Consider the following 21,835-nt stretch of genomic DNA (forward strand, 5'->3'; position numbering starts at 1 on the left):
AGTGTAGACCCAGCCCCTAGAAGCGAACTAAAGGCCCAATCCTTTAGCCCCATGAGGTCCTACTGAAGTCAGTGGAGGCTGTGAAGGTGCTTAGCATCTCTGAGGAGACATTCAGCACTTTGCAGGATTAGCCATATAATGTGAAAGGTGGGTGCATCCCTGACCTCAAATAAATAATCTTAATTAAAAAAGCCTCAAGATTTTTTTTAAATTAAAGTTTCCAAACATTTTCTCTTTTTTTAATTTAATTTTAAATGTAAGAAGGGCTACTCCTTTGCCAGTGATGATCATAGTTTTAAGACTTTAATATTTTTGGCAACACAAATCCAAGATTTCCACCCCAAAATAACAATGATTAAAAGACAGCCTGAATCATCATGAAATCAATCTTCTGCTTACATTTCACATGCTGAAGCACGGGTAGTTCCTTGGTGCCCATGTATTTTATTTCTGTAAATAGGAAAGCTCAATAATTTAGCTCAAACCTCAATGTCGAAAGGACTAGCTCAACAGTTTTTTTTTTTATTTTTTATTGTACGTTTGGTATACAATGTGCTAGCAGGCTGCCACGCGGAGCGGAAAGCTTGTAATTTCAATTACATGGCATTTCAAGTAGAACGGGCCCTAATGTTGAAGATAGAGATTAGAGGTGATTGCCAATATGCAACAAAGCTTTGAAGCGGATTATTATTTTTAAATTACCTTAAGAACCGAGTTGACTAGCTCACCCTGTGTGCCTGAGCAGATTGTGGAAACTGAAAGATTAAACAGTTGGTGAACTCTAATAGAAAAATGAACGTTGTGTGAAAAACCTTTACACAATATTGTGCAGAAAGATTAGCTGCTTGAATAACAACCATCCTTCTCACCTTCCTGGTCAGGATTAATCACAAGTGCACACTCACAGATAATTTGTTGAAAAATGGAATTATTTGACTGTATTTGGAGGCATCTGTGACAAATGTTTCTATTTAAGTTTACTTTTATATGAATTGGTGAATTGCATATGAGAAAGCTTATGAGAGTTTTTCTTTGTTGTGGTATTATTTCCTGAAGCTTCTAGTAAAACTTTCACTTAATGAACAAAAATATGCATAACATAAAGTTCAATCAAAAATTATTTATATTTCCAACTTGTCAGGAACTAATTACTAAACAAAGAATGCAATCCTAGGCAAATTCTAATATGTTTGCATTTTCCATTTAAATAACTTGGTTTTATTGGAACCAGACAGTTCCACTTGAAATTTTCTTTATCTTTTATTTGTCTTGTTTGCTCTTATCCTCAGTCAAAAATTACTCATTGCAAGCTGCTCTTGGAGCCAATTGTTCTTGACTGCAGGGAAGCTGGCAATCTAAGGCAGGCTACCTCCACATCTTAAAATCTCTTCTTATTCTATGAATTCAGAAGGGATGCTGTGGTCTAGAATGAAAAATTTTCTCCCTGAAAATCACATGTTAAACTGCTCTATATCTCTGATAAAAGGCATTCTTAAAAGATGAAGGAATGCTTTCTGCTGGAAGCCAGCTTCTCCTCTTGGAGTGTCCTACATTGTTCTGGTAAAGCAGTTTATATTAGAGGTTGAGAATTCTTAGGCCTTGATTCTGGCATCTGATCATTTCACCTGAGCAGAACTCCATAGATGTCTGTGGGACTTCACATCTGTGTGAGGGTCCATGACAGTACATTCAATTGCAGGATCAGAACCTTAATGTGTATCATATTTCTTCCAGCAGGAATATCATCAATGACTTTTGGAACCAAGCTAATATGGTGCTAAAGTCTGAAGCATGAACTATGACATCTAAAAGAAACTCTTGCTAACATGAGCAATTTATAACTATAGCCAATTTCCCCTAACCCACTCCAGCCCCACTAAGTTACAATATTCTTCAAAAATGCAATGAACTAGTTAAGGCCTTGATTACATTTTGGCCTCTTCCTTTGTATTTGTTGGCTAAGTGATCTAAGTAAAGAATACAAAAATAAATATATTGTATGTGAAGACATAATGAAGATGTGGAAAAAACCTTAGCAAAATACTGACATATGGCTGACCTTAAAAGTTGGCACATCTCTTGACAATATTGATTTAACATTTTTCTGATGCTATATTACCTCACCATGCCTTGGTTCAAAGTTGGTGAATGGTGCCCAATGTGATTTCCATAAGTAAAAATGGCAAGGATGTTCTTTCAGTAATTTCCTTGTATTGAGATGTAAAACTCCTTGTTAATGTAAACATCCATTTGTAAAATGTAATGAAACATTAAACATAAGGCATAGTTTGGAACCATAATGGCAAAGAAGATATTAAATAAACTAAAAACATCCATATTTATATCCAACACTGACCCAACCTACCAGGTTGAAAGGAATAAGCGGGATAGAATCTACCATTGTCACAGCTGATTAAAATTTGAATTAACTGAAGTTGTAATGTTTGCATAGAAATAATCTGGAGTGTGTTTTTAAGGAGATCAAGAGGCTATATTATAGCACTAGTTGGCTCCACTATTGTTATGCTTCAGAGTAAAGTTACACTATGCTTGCAAGTTTGTATTGGTCTGCTTGTACTATACCTGGCCAAAAGACAATAAGACTAAGTTCTGTAAAGTGGCACAGGAAGGTGTAAATTACACCTTGCTGCACCAGCAAAAGTGCCTTGCAACCCTGAGGGTTTATCTTAACTTACATAGTGTTACTGCTGCTATCTGCCCTAAGGCTTTGGGAGGAGCAGCTTTAAATCATGCTAGAGCCATGAATCCGCATATTTCCCAGCCACCATGGTCATGCCCCCTTTTCTAGGTATCACCATCCACTTTTCAGGCTATGCTGGCTCCTCAGCATATGGAACTGGCACAGCTGTGTGATGGGAACACTAGGGACCCTTAGCAGGGTTTGCACTAATGCAAACTCCGAAGTGAATGTGGGCCTCAAAACATAATCATTTTCATCCAAAGCCATGTATGAAAAATTGGTATCCCTGCTCTGCCTCCTAAATGATTGAAACCTACTTTGGTATGTCCCTGAAATGCACAGAATCAGAGAATGATCACAAGAGTCACAACATTTTATTATCATAATAACCTTTGGCTTGTTTGTGCTGGTTTTCATTCTCATTCATATCATTATCAAATGAATGTATTTATATGTTTATGGTCATTTACAATGTTTGTCACTAAATTTCAAATATTTAGTACCACATGTACTCAGTAAGTAATGATGCAGCATTGCTTTGGCCTTTGGCACATTATGGCCTGACTTGTAGTTACTGATATTTGTGGTGTTGCATGTACTCTTGATCTTTTCATCAAAACATGACAAAGTGTAATACTGACAGACCCTGGTCGTCGGCGGGCAGGATTGAACCTGGGGCCTTTTGAAGCTTAGTTCATGAGCCTCTCTACCACATGATCTAAAAGCCAACTGCCTGTTAGCTACAGCTGTAGAGCAGACTCATTTAACTTTCTCTAAGTGGTCTCGGTGCCACTAGATGGGACAGAACACCACACCCAGAAGGTGTGTGGGTTGCAAAAGCATTTAATGAACTGATCACAAACTGTGGGATAGATTCTACCCTCACTTATTTCATTGACTTCACTGGCAGTTGAAGGCATATGTTGATGGAAGAATTTGGATAAATGAAAATGTGTATGGGTATATACTGAATGCATGTAAATATATGGGTGTATATATTTTAAGTCATGCATATTTATGTCATTTATATGTGTACTCACATAAACTGTGTATGTCTTCATGTAGGAGTCTGTGTGCATAATTGTATGACATCTCCATAGTTACAAAGACATATACAGTGTGTGTGTGTGTGTCTTTGAGTACATACATAAACATACACAAACATATACATGGACATTTATATAAGGAAAAATATATCTAAATAATCAATATAAAAACTATAACATATGGCCACATTCTGATCCCTTTCCCCACAATGAACACACTGACTAGCTCCTAATGCCCTGGGTAGCCCTGTTGCTTTTAATTGAACTGCTCATAAAATAAGGTGTTATTCAACATAAGTAAAAATATTGGAATCTGCCACTAAATAACTATGGTCTTGATCCTTCAAACACTTATTCATGTGAGTAATTCCATGCATGTGAATAGTCCTAATGAGTTCATTGTGTCTGATGCTGAGAACTCACAGCTGTCACTGAAGTTGCAGATGCTCAAAACCTCTCAGGATCAGGACCAATGGGAGCTATTCATCTGTCTGAAATTAGCAGGATCAGATCTAAATTTGTATAGTTTATGGCAGGGTCGGCAACGTTTGGCACGCGGCTCGCCAGGGTAATCACCCTGGCGGGCCGGGCCAGTTTTATTTACCTGCTGACGCGGCAGGTTCGGCCGATCGCGGCCCCCACTGGCCGCGGTTCGCCGTCCTGGGCCAATGGGGGCGGCGAGAAGCCGCGGCCAGCACATCGCTCGCCCGCGCCGCTTCCCGACGCCCCCATTGGCCCGGGACGGCGAACCGCGGCCAGTGGGGGCCGCGATCGGCCGAACCTGCCGCGTCAGCAGGTAAATAAAACTGGCCCGGCCCGCCAGGGTGCTTACCCTGGCGAGCCGCGTGCCAAACATTGCCAACCCCTGGTTTATGGTCTTCTCCAGATATTCTACTTTAATAACTGGGACCAAATAGGAATAATTTTAATTAAAATGGGAGTGCTATGGAAGCAAATTTGCAAACTGAAAATGGTACCATCATTCCAAAAATCACATCACTAAATAAATATGCCAATTAAAATCTTGAACAGCTTTGATAGTGTTGATTGATATGATTTAATATAAGGCCAGTTTCTCTTTCCTATGCAAATCTGGACCTTTACATTTTAGATATTTCTTTATCAACATAGCATTCTAAAGTTGTACGGTCAAATCTAGCAAAGAATTTATGCTTCACAGGAGTTGGATACTTAAAAGGTGGTGTTGATTGTTTTGAATAGATCTGAAATATAAAATATTCTGTATAACTGTATTTTGAAGAATATATTTATTTCTTGGAAAAATAGCAAAGGTGACTACAGTACATATAACTAGTTTTTACTGTTTAAAAAAAACATTAGGTCTTTGGATGAAATATTTTGGCAATGTAATAAAGTAAACTCTATGTTCTGATATGTTTTAATTGATCTTTTTGCCCATTGTTTTTATGACTAAGTCCCGAACATCTGGTCATATGTTTTAGTTTTTAGTTTATCTCAAACAAACAGATACAAACTTATCAAGTTTATCGCCATAGTTTTATGTTTTTGAAGACATCTTTTAAAAGCACGTTGAACAGTTCCAAAAACCTGTAGGTAACTCTGAATATCACAGTGTTCAATAGTCGAATGACTGGGTAGGTATTTTGCTTGCCAGGATCCCTTCCAAACTGCTTATAATGCTGCCATGATTTAGTTACCTTTCCTGAAAAGAAGACTTCTTGCAGTGATACAACAGTATTGGAAATGGTGGTTAGGAAATGCAGAGATATTCCCAGAAGTGCTGCTTTGCAGAGATATTGGGCCACATTTTATGTTGATTTAAAGTGAGTGCAATGCCACTAAAGTCAATGGGACTACACAGAGTGTAAATCATTGCAGAATTTGGCCTGATATGCTGCCTCAATTTGAGCACCAGTTTCTATGCAGGTATATCTTTGCTTAAAACTACTAGATATTTTGAATCTAATCCATCTCTTACCCATCTGTACCTTAAATTAAATAGCGTTTCACAATTAATATTTTTATATAAAGCTAACATTTTTATTAATTGCACTTTAAACTTTAAAGCGCCATTTAATTACCTAAATTATGAGAACATATCATTCCAACTTTCGTTTATTTTAGATATAAATGTAAAAATACATTTAAAGATTCTAGTATTCCCCTTTCTTTTTACCTGCATTTAGCATCAACCTGTTTGGGACCTGGATGTCATGTGTGCCAGAAACGGAGGGTCCCCAAGCCAGAAACTCCTGAAAGACTCCTTAGCCGCAAAAGAACTGCAGACCATGGAAAAACATCTAGCTGGTGCGTATAGTGACAAGGAATCATAAAACATCAAACCCTATACACCCAAGTAACCCACTGAAATCAGTTGGACTACTCATGTGAGTAAGGAGAGGAAACATTGGCTGAGACACTGACAAAAGTAGATGACAAATTGAATTGTAACCTCTTTCTCTTCGTTTGCTATTTTGTTGAACAGGAAAAAAGACATTTATTTGAAGCCAACGATTTTAAACTTGACTGTGTATGGTAAGGTAATTAAAAAACTATCCTGACAATTTCATTACATATTTATTCCCATAGCTCAGTAATACCTCAGGTGGTAGTGAATTATTGTTGCTAGACCTCCAGGGTATAAATCTTCCAAAAGACTTCAACAGACCAGTGTATTAATGAATAAAAGACTGGCCTGAGGGATAAGCCAGCCAGGACCTCTGTGAGATTTAATGGGAGTTCCGGTTGATGAGGATTAGGGCCATTGTGTATAATAGAATCTCTGCTACAGTAGTGATAGTAGTAATTTTTCAATGAGTACAATAAAGTAAACCAAAGTTTGGGTGAAAGTATTTTCATTGTTTCTTGAAAAATGCATTGGGAAATTTAGAATACAGTTTCCACTTTTTTTCATTGTAATGAGTATTTTCTTGCTTCAGCTTTAAATATTTTATGAATGATTCAAAACATACACCTCTTTAGTTGTAGAATAAATTCCATTTTACTCTGGATGATTGGTTAAATTAAACAATGAATAACAGGAAAATATTTTTGCAGTATTCATCCTTTTAAAGGGCATACGTACAGCCCTGCAGGCATATGATATATGTGCTGCATGTCATGCCACTTCATGACCACACCATAGAAAATAATAAGCCTGCCTTTCAACAAATGTGACATTGGAGGCATGAAGATGTGGCACATGCACAAAAAGGTAAGTTATGATATAAACCTATTTTCAGATCACTTTTTTCTTAGTAACCACAGAACTATAGGATCCGAATACTCTGCTGCTTCTGCAGGTTACAAGTGAAGAAATAAATACAGTGTGACAGACCCAGACCAGTGGGGTACAGGAGTCTGGTAGAGGGCAAATATACTGGTCACTGGATGAGTAGTTTTCTGTTCCCTGAGTGACCAGAGCAGGGGCTGCACTAGAGTAATCAAGAACCTGCTAGAACCAGTTAAGGCAGGCAGGCTAATTAGGACACCTGGAGCCAATTAAGAAGAAGTTGCTAGAATCAATTAAGGCAGGCTAATCAGGGCACCTGGGTTTTAAAAAGGAGCTCACTGTGTGTGAGGAGCTGGGAGCAAGAGGCGCAAGGAGCTGAGAGTGAGAGGGTGTGTTGCTGGAGGACTGAGGAGCACAAGCGTTATCAGACACCAGGAGGAAGGTCCTGTGGTGAGAATAAGGAAGGTCTTTGGAGGAGGCCACGGGGAAGTAGCCCAGGGAGTTGTAGCTATCATGCAGCTGTTACAGAAGGCACGATAGACAGCTGCAGTCCACAGGGCCCTGGGCTGGAACCCGGAGTAGAGGGCGGGCCCGGGTTCCCCTCAAACCTCCCAATTGACCTGAACTGGGGGTTCTTCCAGAGGAGAAGGTCTCTGGGCTGTTCCCCAACCCACATGGTGAATCTCTGAGGCAAGAAAATCCACCAGTAAGCGCAGGACCCACCAAGATAGAGGAGGAACTTTGTCACAACAGGCATCCTGATCTTAGGGGTGAGGAGTTCCTGAATTCTAATCCCAGCTGTTTAACTGGTTTACTATGTAACCTTGGATAATTCAATTACATACCTGCCTCCATTTCCCCCTCCGTAAAATGTACAATATCATTACTGTCTCACGTGATATCACACAATGCGTTTACCCTTTGTAGCACTGGACTTGAGTAAGCAAATGTGAAAATCCCTACAAAGAGTTGTAATTTGCATTTCTTTCATCCAATATCTGACATATCCACATGTATAAAAGTCTTTAGCCTAATTAAATACCCTCCCTCCCACTATACCTGCATTTACCTGTCTTTTTTTGAGGAGAAGCCTAAAAACGTAGCAGTCCTTTAATTGAACTTCTAGGTGCAGCCAGGGAGCCCATTTAGCAACATTTGGGACTGCTGGTATACCTGTCTTAAGGTTCCTTCCCCACTCTGAACTCTAGGGTACAGATGTGGGGACCTGCATGAGAACCTCTAAGCTTAACTATTAGCTTAGATCTGGTTTTGCTGCCACCACCAAATTATTTGAGTCATTTGGGAAACTCTGTCTACGTCCCCCACAGAATATCTCCCTCCCAAGTACTATAACCCTTCCCTGGGTAGCCTTGAGAGACTTCTCCACCAATTTCGTGGTGAACACCGATCCAAACCCTTCGATCTTAAAACAAGGAGGAATTAACCATTTCCCCTCCTTTCCCCCACCTATTCCTGGTGAGTCCAGATCCAACCCCCTTGGATCTTAAAACAAGGAAAAATCAATCAGGTTCTTAAAAAGAAGGATTTAATTAAAGAAAGAAAGGTAAAAATCATTTCTGTAAAATCAGGATGGAAAATAACTTTACAGGGTAATCAGATTCAAAGAGCCCAGAGGAACCCCCTCTAGCCTTAGGTTCAAAGTTACAGCAAACAGAGGTAAACCCTCTAGCAAAAGGAACATTTACAAGTTGAGAAAACAAAGATAAACCTAACATGGCTTACCTGGCTGTTACTTACAAGTTTGAAATATGAGAGACTTGTTCAGAAAGATTTGGAGAGCATGGATTGATGTCCGGTCCCTCTTAGTCCCAAAAGCGAACAACCCCCAAAACAAAGAGCACAAACAAATGCCTTCCCCCCTCAAGATTTGAAAGTATCTTGTCCCCTTATTGGTTCTTTGGGTCAGGTGTCAGCCAGGTTACCTGAGCTTCTTAACCCTTTACCGGTAAAAGGATTTTGGTGTCTCTTGCCACGAGGGATTTTATAGTATTGTACACAGGAGGGTTGTTACCCTTCCCTTTATAGTTATGACAGCCTGCTTCCCCCAATGATATCTTAGGCCAGGAGGTTTCCTCCCCATCATGATTGTCAGAGTGCCCAAAAGGCCCTTTCTGCAAATTCTTGGGGCATCTTACCTTTCTGTAAACTTTTGGGGTTGAAAGCACACCTGCTCCTTCCCCTACTTATTGGGGGCTGGCTTGGTGTAGGTCAGCTCATACAAAGCAAAGTTAGCTTTTCCCATTCACCCACGCCTTTGTGGAACAGTGGAATCTAGAAATCTTCCACTTGATCCTGCTGCTTCTGGTGATTTGATAATGTACCATTGACATGGCTTCAGGCTGAGCTGCACGTTAGACATCTCCTTTTTGTCTCTCTTAAGTGCACCTCTTGATGGCTCTCTTAAGTGCACCTGGCTTCCTGCATCTTTCTCAAGGGTCAACCATGCAATTCAGCTACGTTGGAACTGGGCTCCAGATGGCAGCCCCTGTGATTCTTGACCCTGTTAATATGACAGGCCCACCTGTGTCTAGCCCCTGTAAGTACTTTTGCTCCTGGAGCCTGTGACAGCAGCTGCTTAAAGTTGCTCAAAAACAGCTTCCTCAAAACAAAACATTATGTATTCACCCAAAAGGTACAAAACATGCAGAGCAAAGAGTTAAAACAAACAAACAAAAACAGAAAAGACCTATGTACCTATTTTTCCTTACCTAAACTTTAATCTTACCTTGCAAGCTTTGGTAAGTTCCATTCAACCCAGTTACTCCCACCTCTCAGTTGGGAGAGGCAGTCTGCTTGCTTCAGTTTGTCTCCTTCTCAGTGTCTCTGTCAGCATCTTCTCCCTCAGCAGCTCTTGACAGCCCACTCAATCCCCCTTCTTCTATAGGCCAGCATTGTCAAGGTTTTAATACCCACTTTGATCCCAGGCTTAGGTCTGGGAAGGTCTAATCATTTCCCCATTGTTTCCTCAAGGACCCTTATCTTTGCCCTTGTTTCATATCCTGTTTTTCCCCCCTCTAACAGCCTCCTTTGATTTAACTCCTTGCAGTCAGTCAGGATAATATCAAACAGGTGAACTGGGGTATGTATTTATAAAATAAAAATACATGTAACTCTCTCAGACTGCATTGCAGTTCTCTGGCACCAGCACAAAGGGTAATGAGATATTCTGAAATGTCTTATCTGTCCTCACCCAATTGTTTGGGTTGTTGGGAGCTGGCACTAGGTTGTAGACTCCTTTGATAGTCTATTTCTCTGTTGCTGGATGTACTAGAATACAGAATCTTTCTGGTCAGTTCACCATGGCCAACCGTCGTCTACTACCTGTACTCCAGGGATAAGGTACAGGTTCACAAAATCCTCTTGACTGGGGCTCCCTCATGTCCAGCCCTCCCTCTGTTTACCATGCCCAAGGGTTGGGCATGTCACTTCCCCTCCCGGTGCCTCAGTTTCCCCATCTGTGTAATGGAAATAATGGTATTAAGCTCCTTTTGTAAAGTGCTTTTGAAATCTACAGATGAAAAGTGCTATATGAGATCTAGGTATTTTATTTTATTTTATTTTATTTTATTTTATTTTATTTTATTTGAGAATGGTTCTTGTTGATCATCTGTTTCCCTGTGACTGGTTTTCTCCATTTGTCTGTGTATCAGGAATGGGGTTTTGGAATATGTAGACTTGCCTGGGCAGTTCTCTTTATTTACAAAATATAAACTTGCAGTATTTGGTTTTGGTTCAGCAAATGTGAATGCAACATTTTTAGCAGGTTCAAATTTTCACCTATACAGTGCCCCCATCGTTCCCTGCGGACTGCACCGTAATGCTTTCATCTAAATGCCAGTCACATAAGTTACAGCTGTCCAGTGGCAGCTTTATATTATACACAGGGTGAGAGGCTTTTTTGTTGGTAGCTAATTCAGGCAACTTTTCTGTTTGGTTTGAAGGAATAATTCTGTGGTCTTCCTGAATGTGTTTTATCACAAAAAGAACTTTTTAATGCATTAAAAACCTTATAAATGTGTTGTGAATCAAACTGTTGTTCTGGTATTTCTGATACATAAGTAGGATACCCTTGGATCACTCTGTTACCCACATGTTATTTTCATTTAAATAACATTAACAGGAGGTTTTCTGACAAAATCCCAAGTCGTGTCACAGCTACAGTATTTGATGTGTATCAAATAATACTATAGTGTTGGAAATTCAAAACTAGGTTTATTCATTTAGTTGGAAAAGTTGATGTTGCAGTAAAATCAACAGATGTGGTATGTATTAAATAAAACTGAACAGTTTTGTTGTGGAAATCTTTTTAATTATATATGGAGAAAGTGATTAAAATAGCTTTTTTCTGTAGAATCAATCACTAATTTAAAATCATGGAAACATGGACAGAGAATAATATGTTTATAGAACTCTTACTAAAGCATGGATATTCTAGATCAGTTTTCCAGCATGATCTCCTCTGAATCAAGGCGAGGAAGTTAGAGAGTTTAGTCATTTTGCAATGATACAGGTTAATTTTAATTTAAAAGAACACATACCACATTTGGTTTAAATTATGAAACTTACATTATTGCTTGTTGACCCCTGAGATTTGAACCAGATATCTTACAAATTTCAAAGTGACGTGAATTGATTTTTTTTAAAGCATACAGTAATTATTTCAAAAGGTAAAATGAAAACAACTGCTTGATTTTAATGAGGTCAGTGTTTCATTTAAATTACTTTAAGTTTAAAGCAACAATAAGAAATATCCTTAACTGTCTACTAAATATATAAACAATAATGAACCTTGTAAATTTGCTAGTAGGAAAACATTTGTTCACTAAAGAGTCTGGATAATATATCCTTTGAGATTTCACTGACAATTTTGAGTCTACCTTCTCTAGTACCAGTCTTCTAACATGTTGAATATCTTATTTTAGACTAGCAGACACAATTTGTTTTTTATTTTTTAAAAAGTAAATGAGTAAAATATTTAATAAAATATGAGCACATTTTAATGCAGACCAATTCTACTTGTGTGTACTCATAGTTTATAAATGTATAGTATAAACATTGTGCATATTTGGTAAACACAGGTGGAAGTGGATGAGAATAGATTCTAAATTATAGTATTGGAAAATCAGGTTTGGAATTGCTGTAGGATTTCTTGTATCCTGAAGTCTTTGCTGTCAAGTCACAAATGCAATGCAGATTTTCTGTGTGTTGGAGGCTTCATTATACACACAGAGCTTGTAGTCCATGGGGCTATACCAGTTCCCACCTGCTGAGAATGTGGCTCATACTGTTTAAAACAAAATGACACTGCTGTTGGTTCTAAAGGAAACTGATTGTGTGTCTCAAAACAAAGTTAAATAGAGTCATCTGCCAGTGAGGGTGTGAAATTGACAACTGTGGTGAAACATAAACTAGATGATTCAACAAATGTCTTGTCAAGTTCCTTGACATGTTTACTTGTGAGGGTTTTCATTTTGCTAGCATAGTAAAGTACCTAACCACCATTACTTTAACTTTGTTGGACACACTGTAATGACATAGTTTACCTGTAAATTAGAAACATAAATAGCTTTTGAATGAATTCAGAAGCAAAGATTCTTCAGTAACACTGAATTGTCCTTGCCTAGATAGGGCTTTATTTTTTTATACCTTAGAAAGGGAAACTCCCACTGAACTGAGAGTTTGGCTTGTGTAAAGCTGAAGCCCCTTTATGGACCAAATTCTACTCTTGGATTTTAATACATGGCTTCTGCTAAAGTTAGTGAAACCTGTGCATTTTCAAACTGTGTGTCCATGGAATTAGATGCTGAGATAGATTGGAGCCCCAAAATTCAGATCCAGAATATGTCAAAATTTCAAACACACCAGAGTTCAAGCGTGTTTGGTCACTTATAAGGATAGGATCCAGGAGTAAAATTCAGATTGTGAATCGGGTTTAGATTCCACCCTCACAAGAGGTTTGCTCAGAGCCAGAGTTTTGCCTGGTCTTTATTTGTTACTAAAGAGAAACCTCATAGAAGTTAAAGGAATATAACTTGGGAGAAATAATGGAGGTTATTATTGGTTTTAATGCCTTTCATATCAAGAAAAGATCATTACAAAGTGATGTCATATTCCATTTCCGAGGGATGAACTTTGAAGGAGAAATGGCTTGCAAAAACCTATATTTTGGATTGTTAGTTCTGTCTGTCTTCCATTTGCAGGGATGGCTGAGAGATGAGTAGGTTTTCTCTCCACAACCTCAAGCTGCGTTCACCATTCATTCATACTTTAAATCAATTTTAAAATCATGAAGATGAGAGATTACATATGCTAGGCTTCTCTACATGGACAGACAGTGTGCAGTATACATCTGGAGCACTTTAGCCTGCTGTGCTTAATTGTCCATATAGACCCTGCTATCATATACTAAAAATGCTCTTTGATCTGCTGTTTCAAACAGCAGAACATCAAAGAGCCCTATGGAACTTTTAGTGCGTGATCACAGGGTCCACATGACAATTTAGTGTGCAGCTGGCTAGAGCACTGTAAGTTCAGACCCTGGCTTGCTGTGCACCAAGTCTCCATGTGGACACGTCCTCAGTGTACCCTTCTTTTTACTTTAATGTTACTGTTGTCTTTTTTCTGTGTGCAGACATTGAAAAGGACCTAGCACTCTGGGAAGAAGCAAGTAGTAGTCCACATCTTAATTTAGTTACATCACATCAACCAGGAAATCTTCAAGCCACAGTAGGCCAAAATTCAAGGTCTCAAGTGCCAAGTCAAACTGGGAAAAATATTCAGCTGCAGCTGCAAGAAAACAAATCACCACCGCTTCCTACTAACAGCAGAGTGCAGGTCTCCAGTATCTCAAATAGTAGGCCTCAGACTTCCATTATGCAGAACAACAGGCCTCCAACGCCATCGACTCCAGGAAGCAGACCTGCAACCCCAAATAGTTTGTTGCCAAGACCTCATACCTCTAGCAACCAGGGAAATAAGGATGGAATCCTTAGTATGCAAAGAAGCAGATCCTTAACATCTAAGAGTCAAATTGGGAGGACTCTTGGCACTCCTTCAGGGCTAGCTGTACAAACGAGCGGAGATATTATAGGAACTGTCCCTCAAAGAATCAGTTTGTCAGAAGTAAGATTTTCAATATATTTATTTTTTACTAATTTTAAGACCATAAAAACTATAAAATTAGGATGTGAGGGTTTTTTATTTGTATTTTAGTTCCTTGTAGTTAGGCTTGGAGGAATATATTTATTTATTTTGAAACTTGATTTGATTTTTATTGGTAAAGTTGGTAAACTACAGCAGAATCAATGCCCACTGAGAGCAATATGATTTCTAAGAGAATGCTTATGTATGGAATTTTAATCAAGATTTTTTTAGAAATGTAAGGGTTATTTTTTTGTTCACAGAGCTGACTAATCTTACTTTTATCCAACAGAAAAGCCACTCAAATATTTGACAGATAATAGTGATTACTTAAGTTTTGAATTGGTAGATTTGCTTCATAATATCACAGAATTACTTTGAAATGAGAAGAAAAGCTAACATAATAGAGCCAGTAGCTAATAAGTTTAATACTGCTTTGCAAACTGGGCTGATTCATAGCATTAAAAAAAGCCTGTTTTTTACATAGTAGTGGGTTTTACATAATTAGTCTGTGGTGAAAAGAAAGACAAGTTACTTTGGAAATTTAATTACCGAATTTAGAACACTTTTTATATAGGTTGGTTAGTACAGAGTCTGTAATGCTATTTTTGCAGAGTTATATTAGCATTTCCTTTAGATGAGATATTTCTGAAAGCATATTACTGTCCTTAAAATGACATAGGGCATAAAAGATGTCAAATCAGGTGAATTATTTTTAGAGCAAAATTTTTAAAAATCGCTGTTGTTTAGAGAGTTGTAGGAATGAAGAAAAATAGAGGTTAGTGTCTGATACTTTTATGATCCAATAAGCTCTATGAGGCCTTGACTATGCTGTGGAGATGGGTAAACTTAGGCAAAAGTGACTCCACAGCTGTAGAAGGTGGGGAGCCAGGCACTCCCATTAATCTGGCTGGAAAACTGACATCCCTTTCCACTAAAAATTTTGCATTTTTGAAATGGACTGAAATGAAATGCCACAAACATGAGATTTTTTTTTTTGTAGAAAGGGTTCTTGAGGGGGAAAAAAAATCATTTGTGACATTGACGAGAGCCTTCCAGCCCAGCTGCCAGAGAGAGGCAGAGCCTGGCTGCTCAGCCTCCTTCCAGGAGCCAGAGAGCCTAGCCACTCAGCCTCCCCACTCCTGCAGCTGTGTGCATGCCCAGACACTGACATTTAGATGTCTTGGGGGGTCTTTAAGGCCATAAACTTAAAGACCTAGGGAGTTTAGGCACCTACAGGATTAGACAGTAGCTGAGTAGGGCTTTTGTGAATATCAGTGGTGCCTAAATGTTGGACTTAGGCTCCTAAAGTGGCAGATGCTTAAGTGAGGAAGCACTTTGGGTGGGATTCACAAGGTGTTCCTGTTTTCCTGGACCTTTCTGCAGTGGAATCCAGGGAGACTGCTCTCCATTGGCAGCATATTTGACCATGCTCCTCCTGCCTGGGAAACATACAGCCTTAAAATGGTCCAGTCCTGCTTGATTTTAACCAGCAGCTTCTCCATACCCTGGAAACTCCATCCAAATGAGTAAGGCTCATGTCAGGAGCCACCTGACCATTAACCTTGTCCACTTCAAAACCTAGCTGTGTTCCTGTCTGAGAGGTGGTCTAATGGATAACACTGCGTCCCACAATTCCTACCTTCTTAGAGTCAAAATTGTAAGGTGAACTAGGAAGTGGAAGAAACTTAAATATTAGGAATCCCCATTCATATTAAGTAATTCCTGATGTATGGCATAAAACACCCCAATCTCCAACAGTCAATGACTGCCTTCTCCATCCTGGTGATCTGCCCTGGCTATAGTACAGGCACTTCCTATGCAAAAAGAATTAGCAATGAAAAGATGTGGGATAACCCTAAATGTGCTAAGGACCTCCAGGAGATAACCAAAGTCTGGACTTAAGGGGAGCTCTGCCCATGCAATATCAAACACCCCAACTTTTAAGGGTGGCAGGGTAGGTGCAACACTCCATAAACATACACTGAGCATATGAGCTCCATCAAGTGTCATCTTAGGGTGACCTTCTCACCTGTTTTCTTCTGATCTGTTTTGAAAAATGAAGGGACAACTCAGACATCTGCAGGCCTCTGACACCTGCAGCCTTGTTATGGTTGTAATTGTGATAGTCTTTGATTTTAATCTTCCCTTGCTGTGGCACTTGCTCAAATTTTGGTATCTCCCTCCTCATCCCCAAGCAGTACTGGAAGTCCCTCATAACCCTGCCTGCCTTCTCTTCATTGGCTTCTGTTCCCAGGTGGTCTTTCTTTGCTTATTGGGGGCAATGTAACATTGGCTGCCAGTGGCCTGGCCACAAGCCCCACTTGTCACTCGCTAACCATGTTCCTGAATAACTTTCTATTACTTTGGGGAGTCACCCTGGGGATATCCACTGAGGAAGGCTGTGGGTATAGGGAAAAGCTGTGGTGGCAACTGCACAGTCATTTCCCCTTGCCCCCTAATTGAGGAAAGCAGCCCATGACTCTCTTACCGACCCAGGCAATATGGGGACAGAACCTGGCCACCAGAGCAATGTGACCTCTGCCATCTTTGTGATTGGGACACCACCCTGTTAGCCATGGGTACTCCTTTTTGGTTGTCTGGCCTGCCTTGGCTCCTGGATGCTTAGAAAAGGAGAGGTGGGATAACCCTAAATGTGCTAAGGACTTCCAGGAGATAACCAAAGTCTGAACATACCCAATAAGCATTTCTGCCCCATGACACTTGGTGCAGCTGGGAGAGAAATGCAACATAGCCCAGTGCTCTCCCAGGCAGCTGTCTACAATGGGAAGTTCTTTCTTTGCTTCAGTCTTCACGGCTGAGGATGTTAGGGAGATTCCCAAAATGAGCCATCCTTTGTAGGTGACAAATCTGAGGAATTGTCACAGATTGAAGTGTCACTAGAGGACGTTTTGGAATGAATTGATAAACTTAACAGTAACAAGTCACCGGGACCAGATGGCATTCACCCAAGAGTTCTGAAAGAACTCAAATGTGAAATTGCGGAACTATTAACTATGGTTTGTAACTTGTCCTTTAAATCGGCTTCTGTACCCAATGACTGGAAGATAGCTAATGTAATGCCAATATTTAAAAAGGGCTCTAGACGTGATCCCGGCAATTACAGACTCGTAAGTCTAACGTCAGTACCAGGCAAATTAGTTGAAACAATAGTAAAGAATAAAATTGTCAGACACATAGAAGAACATAAATTGTAGGGCAAAAGTCAACATGGTTTCTGTAAAGGGAAATCATGTCTTACTAATCTATTAGAGTTCTTTGAGGGGGTCAACAAACATGTGGACAAGGGGGATCCATTGAACATAGTGTACTTAGATTTCCAGAAAGCCTTTGACAAGGTCCCTCACCAAAGGCTCTTACGTAAATTAAGTTGTCATGGGATAAGAGGGAAGATCCTTTCATGGATTGAGAACTGGTTAAAAGACAGGGAACAAAGGGTAGGAATACATGGTAAATTTTCAGAATGGAGAGGGGTAACTAGTGTTGTTCTCCAAGGGTCAGTCCTAGGACCAATCCTATTCAACTTATTGATAAATGATCTGCAGAAAGGGGTAAACAGTGAGGTGGCAAGGTTTGCAGATGATACTAAACTGCTCAAGATAGTTAAGACCAGAGCAGACTGTGAAGAACTTCAAAAAGATCTTACAAAACTAAGTGATTAGGCAACAAAATGGCAAATGAAATTTAATGTGGATAAATGTAAAGTAATGCACATTGGAAAAAATAACCCCAACTATACATATAATATGATCGGGGGCTAACTTAGCTACAACTAATCAGGAAAGAGATCTTGGAGTCATCGTGGATAGTTCTCTGAAGACGTCCACACAGTGGCAGTCATAAAGGAAACAGGATATTAGGAATCATTAAAAAAGGGATAGAGAATAAGACGAAGAATATCTTATTGCCCTTATCTAAATCCATGGTATGCCCGCATCTTGAATACTGTGTACAGATGTGGTCTCCTCATCTCAAAAAAATATACTGGCATTAGAAAAGGTTCAGAGAAGGGCAACTAAAATTATTAGGGGGTTGGAACGGGTCCCATATGATGAGAGATTAAAGAGGCTAGGACTTTTCAGCTTGGAAAAAAGAGACTAAGGGGGGTTATGATAGGGGTATATAAAATCATGAGTGGTGTGGAGAAAGTGAATAAAGAAAAGTTATTTACTTGTTCCCATAATATAAGAACTAGAGGGCACCAAATGAAATTTTATGGGCAGCAAGTTTAAAACAAATAAAAGGAAGTTCTTCTTCACACAGCGCACAGTCAACCTGTGGAACTCCTTGCCTGAGGAGGTTGTGAAGGCTAGGACTATAACCGGGTTTAAAAGAGAACTAGATAAATTCTTGGAGGTTTAGTCCATTAATGGCTATTAGCCAGGATGGGTAAGGAATGGTGTCCCTAGCCTCTGTTTGTCAGAGGGTGGAGATGGATGGTAGGAGATGATCACTTGATCATTACCTGTTAGGTTCACTCCCTCTGGGGCACCTGTAATTGGCCACTGTCAGTAGACAGGATACTGGGCTGGATGCACCTTTCGTCTGACCCAGTATGGCCATTCTTATGTTCTTAAGTTGACTGAATCCTCTTGGCCAATTAAGAGGCCCCTTTGTATCCTAGAGGCAACCAAATTGTTGTGGATTTGCTGGGAAGGGTCAGGAAGCCCTAACAAAAATCCCATGGCAAATATGGCCCAGCTCTTCCTTTTAAGTTTGCATGAGAGGTCAGGTTAAGTTATGACATGTGAAAATGGAATTTCACATTGGAAACTGTTTTGCAGCCTTTATAACTGATAGTGGTTGTTTCCACTCCCATTTCAGTATATGTGCTATGTAAAGAAGAGGATAAGAGGGAAAAAGTTACATTTGTTCCTTCTAGGCACTTGCCATGAAAGAAGAAATTCCATTAGATGAGAGTGCACCATGGCTATACTGCATTTACTGTACAGGATGCTAGGCTATAAGCTTGAGAAAAAAGAAAACGGGCAATCTGCTCTTCTCACTTACCCAGGTGTAAATCAGGAATACCTCTACAGAAATAATAGTTAAAAGATGATGAACTAATTCAGTAAACACTATTTTAAATAGATCTGTTAGTGCTCTAAGTACATTTCCTGTACAGCTTTTAATGTGGATCAAAGTTATGTAAGGAAGGACTGAAATCTGAAAAGAAAATACTACTAATAAATAAAATCCAGAGAAATTATTCTTTGTCTTGTGACAGAGACAATATTCTAACCAGGCTTGGTTTAATGGTGTTAGAACAATTCTTGAATAATTTGGCAAAGATTTAAAATGTCAGCTGTTAAGCTTTTTAAAAATGCCCAAGACCTTAGCTTTTTGATCCCCCTCAAAAAGAATTATAAGTTACCTAATCATCAGAGTACTTCAGCATATATGTCTGTCTCTTGGAATAGATAACACCTTGCAGCACCAGCAGGTGTGTTATATTACCAGCTCTGTTCAAGGGCAAACTGAATTATAACACAGAAATGTTACTTGGAGAAATAGCTTTTATTATCTCTATAAAATTAATAAATCAAGGTTTTAAACCCTTTTGTACATACCTTTTTAGGCATTTAGTTTTTCCTTAAGTATTTTATGTAGTTTGATTTAAAAAAAAGCTGAATTCTGTTTCTCTGTTCAGGACAGAATCCATTAGTGTCTGACACAGTTCATTTATAGTTCTTATGAACTGGTGTTGAAGGAAAAGAGCCCCATTGACTTTCTTGTTTTCAGTTTCATTTCTTGAACAAATGGAATTTTACAATCAGTTTACATGCCTGAATAACTCAAAGTTGTTTTCAGTATATGTACATTTTTGTTTTAACATGTCTGTTAACAAGAGGAAAGTTTAACTAATTTAAGTTTACCATAGAGTGAGGCATTAAACCTTAAGGTACAAATTCTGCTCTCAGCTAGCCTAATGTAAATCCAGAGCAAGTCCTTGACATCAGTGGACTTACAGTCAATTTACACTGGTGTAACTCAGAGCCAAATTGTTATCCCTTCTCAGATCCCTTTACCTGGGTAAGAGGGCTGGAATGGCATAAAAGGGATCTAACGCGCTGGTTCTGGAGGGGGTAGATTCTCCCCAGCACAGGTGCTGGTGTGATGGGGATGGAGGGGCAGAACCACAGTATACAGATTTGTGAAGATTCTGAGCTGCAGCCCATAGTACAGCCCCGAGAGACTGCTGTATCTTAGACAGACCTTGAGGATTGTCTAAGTTAACTTGGGGACCACAGCATTCCCTGAAGCAGCCCAGGACTGAAAGGGAACAAAAGTAGCTTAAAGTCTCCCCATCCTATTTGGGCTGCAGATTCTCTGCTGAACCTCTTAGAGGCACAGTGCAAAATGTGGCTCTATGGCAAAGAGTTTTATTTATAAAATCGTAGATGATAAAAATGCAATAAAGCAGTGAGATCACTTACTGATCTCCCTGCTAATGAAGGATTGTTCCCTATGCCACATTTTTGAAGTGAGTTGAACAAACTAGTTTGTTTATAATTTTTCTTGGGAGATTACTACAGCTGGTTCAAAAATGACATTTATTCACTTTTTTTAGTTGCTCTTGTTCTTTACTGTTTGCTGTTGTCTGATCACTTACGGACAGATTCTAGAGTACTGTGTGTGCACATGCCTGCTCCTCTACTAGTGATAGCAGTGGGACTAGTAATGGAATTTCTTGAGAGAATGTTGACTATAGCTGTATCTCTACTTGGACAGCATGTGGTCTCTTCCCTCTCCCCCTCCCATCAAAAGTGTCTCCCAGGCTCTTGCTGCTTTCCTTCAGTAGTGGGGGGGCGCGGAAAAGAGGAAGAGGTTTCCAAAGCAGTGTGCTGGGGAAAGGGGCAGCTACACAGAGTAGAATCCCTCTAGGCAGCTTTATTATACTTCCATGGCAGAAACTTCATATGTGGCAATAATAAGTGGGAAAAATTTAAGAACTAAATTCATCCATGGAAGCTCCATGCATGCCTCAATGTTCAGTGCACTCTCTTCCACTTTTCTTCAATACCGGCCATGTCAGTGTCCTGTTTCTTTATTAAAGGAATCAATTAATAATGGACAATGCATGGACAATTCTACTCCAGAATCATAGGAATTCCATATATACCTTCCATAGTATCTCAGGCTAGTGAAGAAGTGTAGGACAGAGTTCCATATTCATGTATTTTATGCCATGGGGGATCTCTTTGTGAGGTATTCTGAGTCTGTTCTACAGCATTGCTTTGAACAACTCTCCCTTTTCTGTCCTTATGCTTTAGGAAAATTGTGGAGTGACCAGATGATCAGAAGGGCTAAAAAAGTGGACTAATCAGTGTGATAGTAGCATAAACAATGCTCCCATGCTGCAGGAATTCTGCTCCATAAACCAGAACACTTTGCCCAGCTCTGCACTATGGTCACTGCAACTAAGAAAACACAATAAAAATAAACACTCATAATGCTAAAGTTTTTGGACCTCAGCTCCTTGCATAGTAACTTTCACTGTTGAACTTTAAGTTTTGTTAATAGATGACTGGTTGAGTAAATAATTTACTCCAGAAAGGTTAGATCTTGTCCAGTCAGTCTTGTCTTCTGTTTATTGTAGCCTTATAACACAAGACATGATTATGGGTTAAGATGGATTATCTGATTTTTTTAAAGCATTCCCTATTCATATGTAATGTAACAAATTCCGAG

The 21,835-nt window shown here is 39.4% G+C and overlaps 1 protein-coding gene across 1 annotated transcript in view; it reads left to right on the forward strand.

Moving 5' to 3' along the window:
- CUNH8orf34 (chromosome unknown C8orf34 homolog) overlaps window positions 1-21,835 on the forward strand; it is a 270,042-nt gene that overhangs the window by 234,842 nt on the left and 13,365 nt on the right. The gene's annotated exons all lie outside the window — the stretch shown is intronic.

Source organism: Terrapene carolina, unplaced genomic scaffold (assembly GCF_002925995.2).
Source record: "Terrapene carolina triunguis isolate 2854851 unplaced genomic scaffold, T_m_triunguis-2.0 Scaffold58, whole genome shotgun sequence".
Classification (NCBI taxonomy): Eukaryota; Metazoa; Chordata; order Testudines; family Emydidae; genus Terrapene; species Terrapene triunguis.